The sequence below is a fragment of the Leuresthes tenuis genome, unplaced genomic scaffold (genome assembly GCF_036924035.1).
Source record: "Leuresthes tenuis unplaced genomic scaffold, fLeuTen1.0.hap1 SCAF_2, whole genome shotgun sequence".
In the NCBI taxonomy this organism is placed as follows: Eukaryota; Metazoa; Chordata; class Actinopteri; order Atheriniformes; family Atherinopsidae; genus Leuresthes; species Leuresthes tenuis.
In genome coordinates this window covers 21,874,662-21,897,495 of record NW_027325356.1, presented here as the reverse complement: position 1 = coordinate 21,897,495, position 22,834 = coordinate 21,874,662, and the positions used below count along the sequence as shown (strand labels likewise).

Below are 22,834 nucleotides of genomic sequence, written 5' to 3'. Positions count from 1 at the left end.
TACACGCATAGTTAAAAATTGGTGAGCAATCTAAAGGCCTCTTACCTCTGCCACGGGAAAGTGTAATGCTATTGATTTTCAATGAAAGCATGCCCATGCATTAAAGGATAGAAAACTAAAAGTGGACTTTTCATGTCCATTTTGAACCTGCAGCTGAGCATTTGCTAGAACTGACATACAAACATGATCATGTGAAACCTCATATCGTAACACTATGAAAATAAAGCAGTCAGTGATGGCAGTTGGTATTATTGTTTTGATATTACACATTTACTATAGATTAAAGTACCTTTTAAATCTTTGTATTTGTGCTGAATCAACACAGAATAAGAAAGAATGAAGTTGTCTTCACAGCTGTGATGAGTGCAATAATTTCTTTCCTTTAATTTCTCAGGTCGCAGTTCTAATTTTTCTTTTTTTTTCTTCTTTCGTATGGCAGGCTTCTGCAGGCTCTGCTAAACCTTATATTCACTACCCTCCTAGTGCCAAATGACAAATAAAGTGAATATCTGGTGTTCATTTCAAGATTTGGTGAAGCTACCTGCTGAGTGAATAAAAAAAGTTAAAGTTAAAATCAGCTGTAGCTTGAGCCCTTGTCATATTTTCTGTGCTTCTGGAATATACTGTATATATGATGCTAAGCCTCTTAACATTCTACACTATGAATACATCTACCCAGCATACTTCATCCCAGCTGACATTGGGCATGATGAAAGCTACATCCTGAACAGATTGCCATCAATCATTGAGAAACAGAAATTTGTACCAATGAAAACGTTCTCAGCATAATCCGCATGTCTTTGGGTGATAGGAAAACTCAGAGAATCAGGGAGAACTGGCAACCAGTGGATGTGAATCTGGAAGTTTGCTGTGAGGCAACAGTGTGAACTGCTGCATCACTGTGCCACTTTTTCTAAAAAAAAAAAAAAAAGATTTTGAGAGATTTGACAGATTCTTAAAGAGGAAGGATACAGAGGAAACACAGGACACCAGACAGATTACGGTCCAAAATTGAATCCAGAACCAGAAGTCGTACACAAAGAGGCTGCCAGGCAGCGAGTGAAAATAAAAAGCAAGAGCAAAAACAACACGGTTACAATGGGACAAGATGTTTAAAAAAAAAAACAAAGATCGATACACATCCAGTACCAAAACAGAGAGAAACAAACAGTGACATTTATGAATCATTAATAGCAGAAATGCTATATATTGTCTTCAGACAGAAACTGGTTGACATTTTTGCCTCTAATGGAAAACATGGGGGTGAGAAGTTCACTGCTGACAAACTGTGGTGATATCCAGCCAGAATGAGCTGCAACACTGGTTTTTGGCCGACTCATTTCTTATGTGGCCACGGGTTTGCAGTCTTCTATGAACTTTGCTATAGTAAGAGATGCTCATGTTTCTGAGTACGGTCTAACTTACCACTTTAACTGAGTGAAATCCTTCCCACTATGACTAAGAGTAACAGAACAGTGCTGTTTTACCTCTCAAGCCTGAAGTCACATCAACATTTTCAAGCCAAACTATTTTAGTATTGATCAGGTTAAGGGCCAGTAACTGTCAGTAACTGACAATAAAAGGTTTAACCTCTCACGTTTTTTTTTAAATTTCATGGTTCTAGTTTCTTTAAAGACTGAGAGATAAAAGTTTTACGTTCTCTCAATAAACCCCTAGAGGGTTGTCTGAAATAAAGCATTAGGTTTCAATGAGATATGTAGAAATTAGAGAACAATCATAAAAACCAAAAAGACTGAATATTACTGAGCTGATTTCCTCTGCTCCAGGAAATTGGACAATGCCCTGCACATGGCGTGCACATTTTCTTTAGCTGCCCACAAATCTGTGCAGATTTGTCAGCTTAACATAAGGGCCTGATTACAAGATTTCTGCCAATAAGTTGAGCTTTGTGTTTTACTCCATATAAACTCTTTAACCATTTAATGTCGTCACTGAGAGAACAGAAACAGAAATATGTCTTTTGTTTATAATATTTCAATTTCTTTGGGGTAATATGAGTAAGAACCAATGTTTCTTTAACAAGTGTTTGAGATATCGCCTAATGGCATTTCATTTACCCACTGTTAGCATTACAGACGCTACAGAGATGGTTCAAGTTTGTAGGATTAAGTTATATCTAGCTGCCAAGTTGTAGACTGCAACAAAGAATACTCCCCACATCACCGATCCCTTCCAAGTGTGTAAGAGAAACTCCTGCGGCTGTGAAAACCACGAAAGGGCGGCTTTAGAGCCAGTGTTTGGTTTATCTGTTTGGGGTTTCTTCAGGAAGGTGGCAGTGCTAGCGTGGCTGGGAGGAAGAGGACCATCTTTTTATATAAACTGCTTTTTAAAAGGGAATAAAACACTTTTTTTATGCTATGTTATGCTATGCTAATAGCACAACATAGCATTTCTGCCTGTAAATCCCACTAAATGTTACGAGCTAAAAAACAAAGATACATCTTTCATATAAGATATTTTAGGGGCTAAGAAAACCCAACACTTCAACGAGCTTATGTTCAGCAGCAGATGGATGGCATGAGCTGTGAAAAATGTATCTCATTGTTGATTGCTTCATTGAGCGCTGCTTTCCACATTAATGGAATATCGAGTGTAAATAAGATGGATTGATACAGTTGTCTGGCCAATGCAGGTGAGAGCAGATGTAGTGGTCAAGGCAGTTTCTCTCTCTGCAGCATTTCCTGAACACATTGATCCCACAGCTGGGTTATTCTTTGCAAAGCAATCCAATTTAATTTGCTCCAGCGCCTAGATGAGCGAGTAGTTTTGAAAACCTGATTCCTTTTTAAGCCTTTGTTAATGATTAATTAAAATGACTTGGATTAGATATCACCTCCAGCTATCGTGTGTAACTTGTATATTGACAAATAAAGAAACATGGCCCATTTTAAATTGTCAAATTTCTGATGGAATTGTGCACACAGCCACGATGAATCCGTGTGATCTGTGTTTGGCTCAGTTAGACCTGCTGGAGAGCTGCACGAAAGAGTTCTAGTGCTTTTCTTTATGTGGCCACTAGATATTGCTGTTGAGTCTTTGCTTGATAGTTTCATGGTAGAATCCTTTTCTAACTACAAACAACGCTTTCTGCATAAAATGCTTTTTCAACTCTTCTTGCTACACATGCTTGTACACATTAACTGCCATGATAAAAAGGATATATTTAGTTTAGGATCAAATTCTAACTCAGCAATATATATGATGTATTCTATCATTTACTCATCATTTCATTTCATTGCCAGATCAACCTTCTCCTGTATTTGTTGCATCAGTTGAGTACTGAATGGATAAATGTCAGTAAGTAAGTGTTGCTCTGTGCAGCTTTAGTCGGTTAACTCAAGACCACTGCTGTATTTCCATAGCCTTTTTCTTTTTGTGGTTTGATTGATCATAGATGTGCAAACTGGATAGATTGAGAGGCATCGTGTTGAGTTTATTGAGATGGTGCTATCATTGCTGGCAAATAGAATATGTTATACGGCAGCAGGAATGACAACAGTGAAAGCAGGTGAGTGAGGTACGAATGATGACTTGGCTGTCCATCGAATCGACCTATGCCGCCCTCATCTAGCCCTCTGCTCTTATCTATATGTCTGTCTGTGGATTATTGAACTGGGCCCGCAGCAGCCCCTGTCGCCACTTAGCTTTTCTCTCCATCCGTCATCCCTCCCTCCCTCTCTCTGGCTGACTGGGATGGGATCTGATAAAGTTGACTCGGGGTAACACTGACGGCTCTGGTTGCAGTCAGAGACCAAGGTCAGCACTTTGCTGGACAACACAGTGAGATGATAACTGCACATCTATAGTAGCCACTGACTCCAGAATTGCTTTACAGATTGGGCCCTTCCTTTGTCCTCTGTTATCCACCTCAACATTGGGATTGAGGAAGCTGACTGATAACATTTTATTCCTCCTCAGAGAAGCTAGGCAGAGCTCCGTTTTGTGAGGGTTGACAGTGTTACTGTGTGATCAGGGGTAGGGAAAGAAGGCTGAAACAGCAGATAGAACCCTGACACTCCTCTTTGTGCCCTTTCTAGCACACCCATCCAGCTGACGGTTTGTTTAGCAGGTTGTGTTTTCATGCTTAAAGGGAGTCGAAAGGGGACACTCCTTAACTATTGGTCTTCGTGATCAGGACAGATTTGCACATTTCAGACTTTAGAATTGGATTTATGTTTTCTACTTTTCACTAACTGGTGAGTATTACGTGTACAGAGAAAGAATTCCATCAGAGGTACAATGGGAATATGCATGACTCTGATAACTATGGAATGAAGATAGTAATGAATTAGATAAACAGCATAAACAATTGGCCTATTTTTAAAACAGAGGCTTGCTAGTTAAGTTTCATCTTACAAAATGCTGTATTTGTTTTTGTTATTCTGTATTTTTAAAGCATATATGACCTGTAACTGTATGTGTTCAGAGTTGAATATCTTTGTTGTAGCTATGCTATGTGTTTACTTATACAGGAGTTTTATATATTTTTTGAGTATTATATGTATTATAGTTATAGTATAATGTTTAAATACTCTGCAACAATATTTCTGGATTCAAAATAAGTAAATAAAGGAGCAAATAGTTAGATATTTACTCTGTGCATGAAGGTTTGCATGAGTTGATGTTTCTATCACATTATTATTCTTTTCAGTAGTTTATTAGAGTTTATTGGGTAGTATCGACTGATTGTATGATTAGTGTTCAGATTTTCTTTATCTCATGCAAAAGAACAATAGCACAATGTTGAAATGCTCTGCAGGAGTGAAAACCCTGCATTTAGGACCTCATGTAAGTGAAAGAAGGTTGCTATTGACCACAAAACTGAACTGTCAAAAGAAAAAGTCCTCATTATCCAACAGTGACATTCTCCCTTTCAATTTATAGTCATTTACCTAGTTTTGGATGATTATTACCATTTGTGGTTGGAGAAATATTCAGATCCTTTAAAGCTGAATTGAGCAAATTTTTTCTAAAAAATATTTAGACTTTTACCAAAGTAATCCCTTTCAGTCATGTGTTAAGACCCAGTAAAAGTCCATGTTTCTGTATTACTTTGCAGTGAAACCTCCCTCTGCCAGTATATCCCTTGTTTCCTATTATTTTGCTGTTTTTTTTAAAAAACATTTTTTGGGCAGATAGAATGCAGACATCAGTCAATCAAACGTGTGGGTGGTAGGACTAAAAAAAACGTATTGATCAATTGATTAGATCACACACGCTTGGGCATGCGCACACACACACTCACAAACATGCTCCATCTATAGAGCTTACACTTTCTCATAAAAGCTACGTTGCCTGTTGTTAGCACAAGTTTTTGTAGTTTGTACTTTTACCCTAACCCTGTGCATTTGGTGAAACACCAAAAGCTTAGAATTACGCCCAAAAAGTGTCTAAGAAAAAGCATGCTATTTATACGCATTGCCATTTAAACATGTTGTCAGTACAAGTGTTTTATCAGTACATGTGCTCGTGTGACTTTCCTCCACTTGTTGTGGTCAAAACACTGTATATGCTGCTTGGGTGTTTGATGATTTCATATATATTTTCAAAGTAACCCAGTTTTGTAAATCTTAATAGTGGCTGCAAAGTAAATGCTGTGAAATAAACTGTAAAATAAATCCTTCTGATGTGTGATGAGGTAAAAACGTAGGGCTGCCACATGAATTACAAATTATTTGCTCATTAAATTACATACAGATAACTCCAAGAACTATTGTGAACCTCTTTTCTGTTGATTTTTTTTTTTTTTACATTATTTTAGTGCAAGCCTGATAATATGGATGCGGTGGTGTATATGTAGACAATGTTTTAGGTTAGCACTTGGACCACCAGCATCTTAGCTGCAAAGCCAGCAATTCATCTCCTCCACGATATTTGATATGTATGTATATATATATATATATATGCATGATATGTGACTTTGACATAGAATGTTTGCCCACAGCGTTGCTTTGGTATTTGGCTTTAACAAAATCCATAGCATGAATATCAGTTGAAGCTCATTGTAAAGCAGTCTCTCTCATATAAACAGTTGTTATATGAGAGATGTTCTGTATATTTTAATCCCCACCACTCTATGGAGGTTGTTTTTTTATCTTTCTTGCAAAGTTTTCCTCATAACTGTATTTAAGTAGTGGGAAACGTGGGTTTCCTTTAAATTCTTATTTATTAGATGATGGAGTTTTTTTCTAATACTTATCCTTTGTATTATAACTTTGTATCTCTGTGCAGTTATTTGCCACCGTTTTATATTCAGATTTGTTTTCATTATTTAGTTTTTCGGTGGAGTGAATGAATTGCAGCAGGAGATGGCTTATGCACAATTCAAAAGGCCATTTTGTGGTCATTAGACTCAGCGATCTGTCAGACTGGTATCATCTCCACAGTGCAGGCGAGGTCTTTGCTTGCAGTATGAGGGCCATGACTCCTATGGTTTATTAAAGAGATGTGGAGGAGGGTGTGCTGTAGATGGATGAGAAAGAGCAGCGTAGGATGAAACCCTGGGAATGAGGGCAGCAGCAGCTGGATGCATTGACTCCATGGTCATGTATGTATGTGTATGGGAGCAGGTATTGTCAGTTTAATCTGTACTTCCTGACTCCTTCGCAGGTGCGGAAAACATTTTTCACCCATGACTCCACATATTAGCTGATAGAAGACATTTGTAGCATGGCGGAGTCATCAGTCTCTTCAGCTGTTGGGTCATAGCCCAGTCTTCACTTCCATTTCTCATGTTGTTTGCCCCCCCCCCCCTCCATGTCATCTGGATACATCTGGCAGCACTTCTTGTTTAAGCTGTTTACAGGGAGCTTGTTGGACGCCGTCGTTCTGCAATGCAATCTGGAGCTGAAGCACTGTGGGAGCTGTAATGCATTCAAAAAGATTTTTGTTGGGGAAAAAAAAAAAAGGAAAATCATTTGAACACCTTTTGCAAGTTTTGAATTGATAGCCATTGAAAAAGTGATGCTGGCTATAATCAATATTCATCTTATCACTGCATCACATAAACCTGCCAAAAACAAAAATAACAGTTAAGCACATAGGACATCATATTGTAAAGTTTCTCTGCCTGTTATCTCAGTTTCTCTCTGCCTCCCTCCTCTCTCTGTATATTTTTTCCTTCCTCTTTCTTCCCTCCTTCCCTCCTCCTTATCCTCCCTTTCTCTGCTGTGTATTTCCCGCATGAATGCAGAGGGAAAGGAGCAGGGAGAGTGTCCAGTTCAGGGAGGTGCTCAGGCAGCAGAGCTCTGCTGAAAGATGCATACATTAGAGGAGCAGAGGTGAGGAGAGAAAGATTACCACCACAGGGAGGAAATAAGAGAGAGATTTGATTATGATTGCACAGGTTATGGATAGTGCTTTGTACCTGTGGTTTTACGTGATGCTTTGGGGCCTCTTGCAGGATTTATTGGTGTGTTTGAGTGGCCTTAATAATATCAATCACAAGCGTATAAAGAGACGGGGGACATTTTAGTAATTGCATGTATTTTTAGCTCCACCCAAGCAGCATGGGAGAGGCGGGAAAGAGGATGTTTTGAATGAATTGACGCCACGGTGCTCAGCAGAGGACGTCAGCAAACAGCAGCATTACCAGCTAAGAGAAGTACACACACATACACACAGGCACCACAGAGACGGGCACAGCAAATCACAGACCTGCAGCTAACATGTTGGGCAAGCCGGGACAATCAGCCTCACACGCCCTGTACAAGAGGCGGCCAGTGTATGGGGAAACTCACAGGTGTGTATCATAGCCCCTCTCCTAACACATATGTGGGATTGTACTGCTACGTAGCTTCTCAGGAGGTGTGTCTGCTAAAGCTGCCCAGCAGCTGCAGGAGATGAAGTGCTTTGGATTGCATGCCGTTAAGTGTTTGTAGAAAGTATATGTACAGGAGAGGGAGAATTTAGACGCATTCTGACATTTATCTAGCATCTGCTTTTCTAGCTTTGAAGGCTGTTGGCTATACAAATCTCTCGATTGCCTTTAGAGAGTGCATGTATCAATAAGCAGGCATTCCTTACAGGAATGAGAGGAGACATGCTCACTGCAGTGCCTCTTGATCCCAGGGCAGTGATCGCTGTGTTGGTGTCAGCAGATCTGTGATCTCTAAGGCTGAGTTTGATACATATGGTTAATGCAGGATGTCTCGATAGGCTAGACTGTTACAGAGCCTTGATGCAGTCCTCCTCACATCTGAGTGTGCCAGAGATACATTTTTCAAAAAGAATGTACTTGTTTACATAGAACTTCATCCCAACTTTCTTCTTGAGATGCAGTTCCTTGTAAGTTTGTCCATATCTCCCATGGAGATATTGAGCATATGCACAGACTCACACACGCAGCGCCACTGCTGCATAGTACACTTTCAGACTCACTGACAGACTGTTCAAAGTTCTGTTTTTACTTACTCTATGCTGTTTCTACTGTTGACCTCAAACAAAAATGTTATGTGTGCATAGATTTTGGAAACGCATCCATCAACCTTCTTTATTTTAATGTAAATGTTAAATATATGAAATAACACGATTTGAAATGAAGTGACATAGCAGACTTTCAGGCTTATTAACTTTAAGCAGATCTTTTATTAAATATGTAAATTTAATAGGGCTATGACTGCACAGCTAGTTATAGTCTCGTGCAAAATATATCAAGCTTATTGCCATTCTATCTGGGTCTCGATGTCAGCTGCAGCGATAAGGTTACTCAGCCGATTCATCATTCTAACATATGCTCTCTCATTGGTCAGCCCTCCTGCTGTGCTCTCAGCTCCAGAGGCAGAGGGTTGTAAAAAACAGACTGAAAATTTTCACCTACAATCAGCAGATAACTGGTGACAGTTTGGGCCAGCCTTGAATCAATAATGTTTTCACTGCAGGATATATAGCGACATTTATAACGTGTTCAGCTGACATCAATGGGCCTCTTGTGGGTTTCGTGCAGGTCTTTGTGCAGTGATGTTTTAAATGGTTTATGTAATGGCCAGCTATAACTTGGTCTGGTTCTACTCTGCTGAACATCTGATTCAAGTCTCTTCCAGTAACATTGAGGACAGCTCAGTTACACCCAATACATCCTTCCTCATCCTTCCTCAGTCATGAGGGGAAATGTGGCCAAAAGCCGTACTGCTTGATGTAGTGTATGATGCTAACCTAACCAGAGGTCATGTCTATGACTCAATTGCTGAAACAATTCATTCTTGAAAAATAGCACCCCTAAACCAGGCACTGTGGACAAAATACCAGTGAGTACAGGGGAGAGGAAGGGACCTGTCCTTAACCACTGACAAACTGCACATTTCTGTGGAGACTTGATGCTTCCAAGAATAGGCATTATGATGATACCTAACAGAAGGTTTAAATATTTGAAAAGGGAGTGCATTCTCTATGTATTAGGACTGTGACCTTTTAAGTTCCCCAGTCTGTAATTTAGATCAGCCTCTCTGAGTGGGATGGAAATTCCAGGGAAGGGCTGGTTCTGGTAAAATCTCGATCTTGCAGGCCAGTTGGAGTTTTAGAGCTGCTCATGGGATGTGGCCCCCACCGCCCATCCTCCACTGATGCCTGACTTAATAAGCCCACCAAGTCTCTGCAAGCTTTTCCCCACTTTCAAGATACAGCGAGCTAAAAATAGCCTTTTAAATTCAGTTACGCTCACCCGGCCAAGTGGAACCCCAAGTCATTTATTTAATCCATCAGTTTAATTTCCTTGTAACACTGATAATGTGATACAGTAGCTGGCATGCTTTGAGACGCGGGTGGGCTTTGGGCAGATTATTAGATCTTTTTGGTTTAAAAGAGGAACCAATATTTCATGATGTCTGATTATTTAGTGTGGTTAACAAGTCTGTTATGTACAGACAAGTTACATAAAAAAAAAATTAATTGATTAAAAGGGGAGCTGATTGTGAGAAGCTGCTGTCACTGCCTTATGTGCATTTAAATGCAGATCACACAAGAGGCCATTTACACTGTCATATTGCATTTTGCATAGTATAACAAGATGATCACACAGAAATCTCTTCCCATTCATATGGATATTGTGCGCCTTTTTTGGGCTTCAGTGTGTGGTGCCTGGGTGTTGTAGCTTCTATGGAGCGCTGCAGTCATGGGGTAGCACTTGTCTCAGCCCTGTATATCACTGTAATGTAATGCCCCTGTGGGAGTGTGTTCAGTGGCTGCTTTTACACTGCGTTCTGTGTGTTCTCAGATTCTGTAATGAGAAGTTCAGCAGAGAGCTCCCTCTGAGCTAAATATGAACACAGGTAGCTCACATCACACATGCAGACTGACACAGAGTCTGCATTTTCTGCAGCAGCGGTCTTGATAAGAGGGCAGAAATATATTTGTTATTCTCTGCTGATAAAGTACTGTAAACTACACACTGTACACAGTGAAGCAAACACTGTCGTAAATACAGGGCTGCTGCGGTAAAATGTGTGCTGTGCTGCACAAGCTTGAACACCCTTAGGGCCAATATCCTCTGCAGCAAAATTTATCAGACTAATCATTTTTCCCACAACAGTAGCTTCTGTTGCTTATGCAGTAACACTTTATCATTACCACTGTACCGAATCCATAATCAATGTGATCATTAGTCAGAAAAATATATCTTACTGTGTATTTTTCTGCAGCATTATAATTTGATGCAAATCTTTGCTGTCTTGTTACAGGCCGCAGCTCCCAATTATTAGAATAACCTTTTTTTTATCTGTATGCGGCAGAGGGCTGAGGTTAGGTGGAGAGTATTTTGTGGTGGGATGACAGAATAAAATCTCTGACAATTGTGGAGGGGATTTAGGCATGCTTTACAACATGAGCATTAGCTGACACCGATTGTTAGAGAATCCGCTGGCTTGATGTCTCCTCCTCTGCTCATGGACAATAGCACTGGCAAGGAACATTGGTTTCATGCAGTGTGGCAGAAAACAGGGATTACACTGGGTTGAAATAATGTAATCCTTAAGAATACAATGAAACTGAGCTACGCCTGTCATGTTTCGTTTTGCGACATTAAAAAAAAAAAAAAATCATGCAGTAAAGGGTGGCACATTGAGGAAGCTGATAGGATGGGGTTTCCTATTTATTATTAACATGATAGATTGTATGACAATACTAATTATCCAATTCTATTTCAAATAGACACACAGAACAATTATTCGTTGACATGCAGCTCTTACCGAATGACAGGCCTCACTAAGGTTTTTGCCTTCATTCTCCTCTCCCTTGTGTCATCACTTATAAATATAACTCCACTAAAACGACCCAGTCTCCATCAGTCTTTTGATAGGGTAATCACCAGCTCAGATATTTACAGTATTCAGGTATGTACTTTGGAAAATACTTGAATGTTGCCCTTGATTATTGTTTTAAAAACAGTTCAAACTGAACTTGCGTTTTTGTATCTCATCTTGTCCTGTTCATGCCATACATGTTACAGTTGAGTTATTTTGAGGATATTCTATTTATTTTTGATGTGTGTGGGATTAAGGGGTTTTAGAGATCAGGCTGATAATCTGTACATGAACATATGAAATTTGGGTTTCTGCGTTCCCAGTCGAATCTGTACGGGAGTGTGACAGATTGTCTTGGTTGGGGTGCATCATACGGATTGGTGCTGCAGTCCCATCTTTTGATGCTGTTGAACATCAGGGAGTAGACAGCTCTTTAGAGCTTGAGACAAAAAGAATGCTGGAAGTTAACTTTGCACACAAGAACTGCTGCTGCCTCGGGCTGGCACTGGGAGCCTGCAGGTAAGTTTGGGTTATACATTTGGTGTAGGAATCTCTGTAATACGATGAATACAGTTTTAGAAGATGCATGTGTTTACTTGGTGACTGACACTGGTTGTTCAGTCCACTGAATCAAAGGCAATTAACTGATACAAGAAGCTCTAAAACACTGTGTACTTTTTCACTGCTGAGAGTGATTTGTTCTTTCATTCTGAAGGCAGTCATAAACAGTCATCTCTGACCGACGTCTGTGCTGCAGAATATCTGCAGAATTCACGACAAGCTGCAGTTGTTTAAACCCTGTTAAACCCTTGTTGGAACATAAGTAAGCATTTACGTGGACATATGTATGCACCTTGTAACAAGAGGCTGTGCAGTACACCATCAAATCACTGATGAATAAAAATGTTTTTATCAGAGTGAAGACGCTCTAACAGTTCTGACTCTGTTCCCTCTATGAATATTAATAACAAATGCAGTGAAGTGTAAGAGTGATACTCTTTTATGTCTCTGCTCCCTTTTCTTCTCTCTAACTTTGCTTTGAACCTCATCGCTGAAAACATCTCATCTGCTTGGGTGATCAGAGTAGTTCTGTGAATGACTGTGTCCACGTGTACGCAGATGTTTGAATGCTCCGTAATCTTTCTACTAAAAAACAGAAATGGTGTGTGAACGTCACATAATTGCCGCGGGTGGATGGTGGGGGAGGGTAATGGGTGTTGCGTTGCGTTTCACTTCTGCATTGACAAAAAGAAAGCGAACCACATCAGGTTTGCTTAGAGAATAATATCTACCTTTTATTGTCTAACATGTTGCTAAGTTTCAAATTAAAAAAAAAAAACTATAAATCAAAGCAACTTTTTATCAAAGGAGTTAATTTTCTGCACATTTACAAGTTGATTATTTTGTTTTGGAAGTGGAATAGAGTAATTTGACATGTTTTAATGCTCAGAAAAGACCTTGTTTTTCCTCATATTTCTACACTATTTCTGTTGTACCTCTTGTCACCTTCTGTTTGAAATATTCTGTTTCACTTCCTGTCTATGTCCTCCCTCCCTCCCAACATGCTGAATGAGCTCTGATTGGTAAGAAATGGCAGAGTGTGAGACAGCTGGTCGTTCTGTTTTTTTAGGTATGCCAAAGTAGCTGCTATGCTGGCTTTATGGAAAAATGTTAAATTCATGTTGACTTCATCAAGAAAAGTAATTAAAGTAACCCTGGACTACAAACAAGGCAGCTCAGGATCAGTGTCTTCTGTGGCAGAGAATGTTCCTCTCTTGTGTTGTCTTTGTAATTTGTGCTTTAATAGCTTTATAACATGCGGAAGGTTAGGAGAAATTCCAAAGAGCACAATATGATTTTTGCAAAATCTTCAAAGGATTGATTTTCCATCTTAAATGCTGCTATCAAGGACATTTTACAATATGTATTGATCATCACCTTTGTTTTCAGTAACTTTTTTGTTAGATGACAAATTCATCCACACATTCCTGTAAAATTCCCACAGCTTTTTACCTGAGCTTCATCAGATGCCACATTTTCCATTCCACCTGAAATAAATGCTAAATGATTTAATTTGCTAGATTTTTGGTCTCAATTCATTATTGCGCTCTTCTTGTCTTAAATTCAGTTGTGCTGTGTCTTTACTTGGAGTTTTTTGGGCATTCATAGGGTGTACAGGGTGTCTCTGACCTGTGATGAATTACATATTTCTGTCTGACTGTTTGGAGTGACTCATCGCTGCTATAAAGTATTAATGTTCATAAGATGGGAGTGTTAAGGGAATGGACAATGAGCACACAGAGGATGTGGGTTACCCATCTGTTTATCTTGTCTGATTATTTTTTTATCGTGGATCAGAGCCTTGAGTTTTTCTGTATTCTTACTTTTCATTCTGCTGACAGTTCAGTCATCGCTTTGATAGTTAAGCCTCCTACACATGGGTGGAGCTCCTTGGAAGGATTACAGGATGAATTGGTTGAGTTGAAATGAATTTTTTAAGGAAATGCAAAAAAGTTTAAGAGTTTGAATACTTTTTGAAAGATGTTTTCATTGGTGACTTTTGATAAAGAAAGAGCACTTGCTCTTGGAGATTTTTGTCTGTGATTAGAGGATTGATTTATGTTTATTAAGATTTCGATGTGCTGTCATCATTGTAAGGTAACTTGAAGATTTGTAATTTGGCTACAAATCACAGTACTACCAACAGAGCTTAGTACAATTCTCAACATTCTCAGCTTTAGCATCTGTGTTGAGCTGTGTTTGGCTTTGTGATTTGTGTGGGAGCTTCTGTTTGGCTGCTTATACATGATTTGTACAATGCAAGCAGGAGCTGTGGTTCAGGGTTTAAAAGTAAGAAAATGATCTGCTTTGCCATTGTTTTAGGTAAACTTGATTGTCCAAATTTTCGGTAGTCTTTAGGAGTCTCAATAAAGACCCAGAGCACGCCTGATTACAGTACAAATATTTGCAGTCAGGGCCAGTTTCCTGGGAACTGTCTATTTTGAAGATACATATGAATGACCGAGGATGTATTCCTGTCTGGCATCACATCAAGTTGTTTCAGAGTTCTAAAGGCAAGAGATAGATTTGCTTCGGTTGTAACATTACAACATGATTTTGATTAAATTAGGAAAGGGAGTCAGTCAGAATTCCCTTCATCAGCACTGATTGCCTTTTACCTGACCTGTGATAATTTGCTTTGACCCCAGCCTCAACTTGCTTTGACAGCATGAGTATATCTAATATAGCCAGCTTCCTCCCTGTTGGCTGCACAGCCTTTTGCTCATTGATGAAGTCCACACACAGAGACATTTCAGTCCTGTGAGAAATTTGACTGTTGCTGTTTTTGAAGATGCTCTTATAGATTATGCAGTGCTACAACGCTCCACACCCTGCAATAGGGAATTCGACTTAAATCAATAACAAGCAAGCAAGCCAACAAATAAAGAAAAATTTGCTATATAACTATAATCAATATTTCATTAATTTGTTTCTCTCCTAGACTGGGTTGCTGGTATATTAACAATAAGTGTTTTTAATTGAGAAATAAATTTTTTAAAGGACAGCTAAAGGGACTTAGTGTGGGAATTAGAGAAACAGCGTCAGATGCAGTCTGTGTCAGACAGCAGCATGGATCAGATCCCCGGTTGCTTCTGCTGCCTTCACTGACAGAAAAAAAGTTTGAAAGCTACGCTTCTACCTCCTAATAAAAGAAAGGGAAATGAATAAGCTTTTATGAAATGTTCTTTTATAACATAAACTCTCCAGGAATCAATAGGTCTTGTTCTTTTTAGAAATGTTTTTGTTTTTTTTCCAAGATAAAAATATCTCCAGCTATTTCAACTAATTTTTCCATTTAAACTGACTTAATTTTCTTATCACTCATGTAAAGTATTTATTTACTCATTATTGTATTGTAGTGTATGCTAGTGCTGGGACATTTTATTATTTGGTATCTTTTAACTACATAAATATAATAAATACATGATGCTGTAGTGTAAAACGCACATTCTGAAACACGGATGACTTATGGAAACATGAGAAACTTCAGAGTCTTAGTGACGCATCGTTCTCATGACTGTAGATATGTTTTGGCCAGATAGTGTTTTAAAGATAATTTGCACAGCAGCTTTTTTTTTTTTTTTACATGCCTCATGCTAAAACTTTGAGAGAATCCTTATTGTATTATCCACCGTACAGTTCTGTAAGAAGACAAGCGGCTTTTGCTGTCACCCTGCTGAGTCCTGACACATAATTTTCACTTAGTGGCTTTGTAGATTGTTATGGACTACCTGTGATTCAGCTATTATGTTCGAGTGACTCCTTTTGATGTCTCTCGCTTGCCTACATCCCCTTGAGACCCACGGTGACTGACTGCCGTGTGTCACAGTTGCGGAGGCTGAAGGTCGGCATGTTCCTCCTCACAATTGATTTTGTGATTTTTCAGGCCAATTGTGGATTGGTGCTCAGACGCTCTTTCACAGAAGATTGTCTCATACCTTTGATGAAAAAAGCTTGGCTCAGCAATTTGTGTGTGTGACTTGGTGAAGAAGTGCAAAATAACTTTTAACCTGCCACACTGATGTGCCGGTCTCATTGAAGTGTTGGACAAAAGTGCCGCTGGCTGTTCTTGGGTCATTATTTCAGAGTTGATGAGAGAGAGAGAGATTCAGTTTGTTTTCTTTCATCTCACCGTTTTGTTCGATGGTCTATGTGTTAGATATTTTTGTATCAGCAGATTAACTCTGCCGATAACATCCATTTTCAATGAAGGGCCACAGTTGAAACTCACCACATTTTCTGATGTGCTGCTTCGCAGACTGTATCACTTACCTGGAACATTGAAACATTGGAACTTTGAAACCAGATATGCCACTGCAGTGTTTAGGCTTACAAAAGAAAGGATTTCTAAAGATGGAAAGTGTCAGTTTTATTAGATTAATTCTGAATGCAGCAGTGTAATATAGAGGAGTATATCATTCCTGTTACAGGAGATTTATTTATTTTTTTTGCCCCTTCCTATTGATTTCTGCCGTATAGGCTTTAACTTTAATATAAAAGAGGCCTTATTTGTGTTTTATAACTGCTTTTCTTGAAGTGTTTTGTTAAATATTTTTACAATAAATCTTTTAAAAGGGATAGTCCCTATCCGATTTATAGTTATGCCATAAATATAGATTATGTCGGGGTGAAAAAGGACCATATATTTTATAAATGTATTGTCTGTGAGCGAAGAAGACTCACAGACACTTTTGCCACTTTCAAGTGGATATTGCATTATCTTATCCCTCCTTGCTGCTACAAAAAACAAGCAGATACAGTCTGTAGTTGTTTGGATTCATCATGGTCCTGGATGAGACCATTAGTATCAGGGAATGAACAGTGAGCTCAGTACAGGCAACAAGGAGGAACATAACATGTACGAACAGACTGTCTCATTTAAAATTATAGAAAGATTGGCGGAAGTCAGCTTTCAAAGAGCTTTTCTGAGCATGTGTTGTTCACAACATTCACTTATCCAATCGGTCTTTAACATGAACTTTGAATGTTCCCTAAATTTAGCTTTAACACAGTGTTTAAGAAATTATGGACCGCAGAGAACAGCTGATTCGATTAGTTAAAATCTGAAATCTAATACAGTTGATAAGTCAGTTATACATAATGATAGAAGAAGGGACATTTTTGCAATACTTGGAAATTAAAACCAAAGGCATCTAAATAGGTTATTGCCTTCTACTTAGTTTAATTCAAGAGTTTCATTTATGAGTGAATTCCTACTTTAGTCTGTTTCCCACTCACTCACACAGTCATTGACATAGGATTTGACAGTTCCTGTTTGCAGAAATGAAGATGACTTGTCATTGCTCTGCATAATCAGTATTCATTGAGTAAGCCACCGGATAAATCTGTTGTGTTATTGAGCTGAAGCTGCAGGGATCCTTCATTGATTACCCCCCCCCGAGTGATGTTCCAACAGAAAACTTCCTAACTTTTTTCTTTGTCACAGCATACTCTGTCTGTATTGACTGCTACGTCTGGTGTCTTTGAAAGCCATTCTATGGTCATGGTTTAAAGCATTATAAAAACCACAACTTGGTGGAATAACTTCATGAACATTTATCTGTCAGCTGAATGTCTGCCAATGGGAAGGGTAAAGTGAGGATCCCACAGTGCTTTAGTTCTATATTTCCTCCCTTTGCTCTTTTACCCTTGGGCAGCAGACAGTTGCAGGAACAATTGCATAACACGCTTATACCGATACATCAGAGTGCAAACCTTCTATTGGGTGAGCTAAAATATTAGTTAATGACTTTTTGGAAAGTGTGTCACATCTCAGAGCACAGCGTACCCTTAAAGGTCACTTCTCATCGTGCAAGAAATCCATAAGCTTCTGAAATAGATGGAACGAGACTGTTACCAATTACCGATTAACAATTATTTCTTAACTTGAAAAAATATTATTGTTTCAATCTAATGAATGATTTTTGTTCTCTAGACCTAAGAAAGGTGTTATAATTTAGCTAACTGTGACTAAAATCTAACAAGGTCAAAGAAAAGTGTAACAATTCCAGGTCTTACATGGGATCTGAACAGTCTCCTGAGTGAAAGTCCTCTGTTACAGTCAAGTGAAAATGTAGAGCGCAGCATTCTGAAAAATCATACCAAAACGATACTTGTGGTGTCCTGGCTGAGTGACAGTATATTACAAATTGAGAGTGAAGTGGGTTTGGAGCTCAGCCTCCAGTATTTATTGATTTGTTGTTGTTTCTTTCCTCGTTTGAGCTTGAAAAATGCAAATTTCAACTGGACAAGCATGAAAAGAGATGTGACAGAAATGAGCAACAACTACGATTTTAGTCTCTGAATGATGGGTCAACAATTTCTCTAAAAGCAATAATTAATTTTGTAAAGCATTTCATTTGGAGCAGATAGTGTTTCCTTTCATCCCCAGTCTTGATTGCTAGTCCACATCAGGTTTATACTGGGCAAAAACATGGTCTAAAGGGCAATTGTGACTGCAATGAAATGTGCCGAGTCAGAAGTGTGTTGAATGTTAATAAGGGGACAGTTCTTTCAGTTTCTGCCAAACCTTTTGTCTTACAAGGGATTTAGACACATGCAAGTCTGTGCACCTGCTTGTGCTCTGCATTGGGCTGGCTTTTGCCCGTCTTTGCCCAGTGCTGCTTGAATGGTCTGTTGGATGACAACAAGCCTGCTTATCCTATTTTAGGCTAAACACATATGTTGGGAGCGAGCTGTCCTGCAGTGGGGTTTGTGAAACTGTGTCATACTGTCAGCACAGCTTGGGACTGCTGCACTTCTAAACATTGGTGATGATAGTAATGATGGCGGAAAAGACTGAGAACATCCATGCAGAGTAAAGCTGCTTTCCCTCCTTTCTATACTGCGTAACAGTGGAATCTTTTAGTCTTGAAACTCTTTCGGAGAGTGTGCCAAGATAGCTTTTCTACAAATGTCATTGAAATGGGGCTATGTCAGGCTGCCGCATTGTTCCTTTATGAAACAAATAAAGGTCAGTCAATATGTGGAAATTCTGCTGCTAAATGCTCATCTCATTAATGGCTTTTTTTTTTTGGATACGGTGCACAGGCCACTGTGAGCAAAGCTTAATTGTTTTTTTCTCTGAGGCCTGGGATGCTGCAAGGTCTCTTTCTGGAGGACCGTGATAACATGTTAACATAGCGTAACATTATGTTGCACTCTGTAACACATTCATGTTGCCTGTGCGTGGTATCATGTGCACATACATGACTGTAATTCCAAGGTACCGCTAATGTTTGTAGTGACTCACCTGGCCTGATGTATGTGCGTCCTTTGATTTGCTATCTTGTTTCTGCAGCAGTGCATATCATTTATGCAGCTCGCTGAAATTAATGTTGATTTTAATACAGCGGATTTGGAAATAATAAAGCTTGGAAATTAAGTCACCAACCTGACTTGATGAAATTATTGTTTATTAGTATAATTGCAGAGTATTGACTTGTTTGGATAAATGCATGGTACTATATGATGTTTATTATTACCACGTTGGTTTGAGAGGTGGGTGCCGTGGCTCCTGTGTGGACCCTCTGTTAAGACCTTTCTGTTACCGTTGTGCCTGCTGGGGTTTTCTCTGGGTGGTCCAGTTTCCTTCAACAGCCAATCACAGTTGGGGATTCTGAGTTGACTGTAAATGGGGATGTGATCGAACCAACTCGTTCACATTTCTGATCCGTTACATATACCATTTTTTACACAAAAAACTGTAGTAGCGTGTTTACCTGCTAACAGTTTTGGGATGCATTGACATGGCGATGTTGGAAATGTTTGCTATGTTTTTTTGTGTGCTTGATAATGCATTGTCTTGACAGTGTGGAAGAAACGGTTGGTGAATCTGTTTTCAATAGAATGTAACTTCTTTCTGTATTTTCATGCTTGTCTTTACTATAACCAAGTACTTTCAATATGTAATAAAGGAGTATAGTCGCAGAGCAAAGAGAGTCAAGATAAAGACAAAAAATGAAAATGAGAAACTGTAGTGCCAAGGTTTGACAAGGAGTCTATCTCATTCATCACCCCTGACCTCTTTATATATGGTCTGTGTTACTTATTGATGAGCCACCACCACTATAGAATGTTTTACTACTGGCTTTGCTGGTTTGTTTGTTACCATTGCAAAATGGTGAATGGTTCTTCCCCATGTGTTTGAAAAGTTGGTAAAGGGGGGTACCCCGTGTATTGAAAACTGATGCGAATTATGTGTGAGTTGGGATAAAGGAAGCGTTGGTGTGCATTGTTGTCTGTTTCTCTGTGTTACCTTTATGATGGACTGGCTGTCTGTCAAGAGATTTCCTCGCCTCTCACTCTATGGCTTCTGGGATAAGCTTATGCCCCAGTGACCCTCTGCCGGTTTAAGCAAGCCTAGACAATGGATGTTTGTTGTGCTGTTAGAATGATGTGTTTGTTGAAGTGTCAGTGAGAGTTGCCTCGCTTTGTAAAACTGAGTTTTTAAAATGATGAATAGCTCAGATTTCTTTTAACTTATTATAGAACTGTAACTTGGAGCATGATTTTTATTTACTCCTCTAAGTCAAAACTAATTAAGATTAATTGTAATAATTTCGTCAATGTCAGCATTTAAGAGACAGTTAATCCGTGCTTATTAAAAGTGCCACTGTTTCTTTTGGATGTGAGCTTAGAAGGCTTACATGGAGCGATTAATAATTGTTGTCAAACAGTGATGACTTGGCAAATAAAGGACTAGTTTTTAAATAGCAAAATTTCCTTTGACTTTTAAACTTAAATTGCAGTGGCGCTAATCAGAGAAAATGATCAGCAAACCAGTTTAACTAGAATCCCTCTAGAAATTATGACATACTTGTTATCGAAGGGGAAAAAAATCAGACACAAAGGACCTTGCTTTTAATTAATGCTTGAGGTAGTGTACTGTACTATATGTTCTCTTCAACAGCAGGTGCATATCTTGCATTTTCATGAAAGAGATGTTACGGTAATTCTGAGAAAGGAGGGGATTGGGAGGGGTGGAGAGAGGGGTTGAAGAAAATGGAAAGGGAGGAGGATCTGATAATTCACTGAGGCATTCCCCTGATGACAGGGAGATGGGTCTCTCCATCAGCTCGCACGAGAAGCTGAAAGTAGGGAATAAGAGCTCCCCCTTCAGCTCACATCCTGCTGGCTCCAGTTTACTCTGCACTTCGTGGAAGCCAGATGCTTTCAGACACCCTCTCTGCATCTTTCACCTGCCACATTAAATTCCACGAGGATTTCTGTGAACTTCGCAGCAAAGCCAGATGATTCGTCATGATTCACCATCTCGCAGCAGGTGAGGATTGTACAGCAGGGCATGGAGAGAAGTTAATAGAGGCAGAGGGATCTGCTTCTCCTGGGATTATCTTTTTGAAAGGGTAAGTTGTCTAAATTGAAGTTGAAGCTGTAAGTGGGTGGTGTCATCCTTAAGTCACAGTAAATGTGTGTCGTGGAGCAGTTTGATTGTGTTTCTGTTGCTGTGAGAAAGACAAAGGTGTTCAGCCTGCAGAGCATCGGCTCTCCTCTCCCTCTGTCAGGTCTCAGTATTGGGTTGGACAGGGATTACCCTGAGCTACTTGTTTTATTGTAAAAGACTGGCATGGCATTCTAGGACTGAGCCATGAACTTAAACTCCAGTTGTTGCAGCATATAGAGAAGGAGCACCTTCTTGTTGTTTGAGTTTCTACATATAAAATCAAAACCAGGCTGCCATTCTGTTCTCATATTACTAGCTGGTCACAGTTGAGTAAACCCAGATTACATCAAAATCCTATATTTGTTGCTTTGAGGGGTCAGTGCATAAGGTCAAATTGTGGTCACAAGTCTGGTGTTTTTACCTAGTCGGTCATTTCTCTTCTTTGCTCAGCTGGAAGTGAGGCTCTGAAATAAGCCTCATTGAAGCTCTCTGCCTGAAGAGATTCCAGTCATTCTTTGTCCTCATTATCAGTCTTGAAACAGAAACTCCGCTTGACCTGATTGTTAGTGCTCTTGTACACTGTAACATGGTAGAGTTGTGGCCGAGTGCTAGTTTAGAAAGAAGTACACTGCAAGATCTTTTGACACGTGACCCTTTATATTTTGGGCATTGTTTTTAACTTCTCATGTGTGGTAGCTCTGTGATTTATTCAGAGCTACCTGTCACATGTAATTCCGGCAACTGCACTCAACATGCTCTGACGACAAAGCTGTTTCTCTACATTATCTAGAAGGCAGTGTGTTACAGCAGGAGTGTGTCTTCCCCTGAGGAACAGCGTCCTCGCTGGTTTTAATGGAAGCTAACTCTGCAAATAAATAGGCCTTCTGTGCTGCAGTGCTTGTACACTGACCTGGTGTGCTGCAAATTCCATGACAAATAGTTCAGAAATAATGTAGCTAAAACAAAAGCCTCAAAAGAATACAGATTCCTAATTAACACAGGATGCTGGTGCAGTTGGGTAAGTGCCCCATGCAGCTCAGCAGACTTGTTAGCATAAATGAATTCTGTGTGTGCATGGTAATGTTTTTGTTACCACGATATACAAGAATGCATGTGTAGGTAGTTTATTGTTGAGGTCATGGTTTTGGTTTGTGCAGAATTGCATCATTCCCTTCTGAACTTTGCTGAAATGTCAACACATAAGTCTTTCCACCCTGCTCAGTTTAATTTCCCTCCCTCTGCTGCATGGTGATGCAGCGTGGAGACACTTTCTGTTTGTGTCAGGCTGCACCTTTATAGTACTAAAGCTCAGCGGCTGTCCTTTAGAGGGCTCTTTCTATACAGCTTGATATATTGCCATTTCTTTACTCTTGGTATGCTTTAAGTGAGGATTGTGTAAACATTTTTACCTCAGCCAATTGTTTATCTGTGTCCGTTCGTGGTTATGAAGGCAATATGTATGTTTATGCTTCATTCACTGGCATCTAGGAAAAAAACCTGAGAGGTCGTATTTCTTACTTGGTCATTTGGATAAAGCACAGGAATTGATTGAGGGGAAATAGGAGAGGAAAAAAGGAGACCCAGGAGAAATTAGATGCATTGCTAACAAAAGTCA

General features: G+C 39.4%; 1 protein-coding gene across 5 annotated transcripts in view; it reads left to right on the top strand.

Annotated features, from left to right (window-relative positions):
* plekha7b (pleckstrin homology domain containing, family A member 7b) overlaps nucleotides 1–22,834 on the top strand; it is a 75,340-nt gene that overhangs the window by 8,378 nt on the left and 44,128 nt on the right. The gene's annotated exons all lie outside the window — the stretch shown is intronic.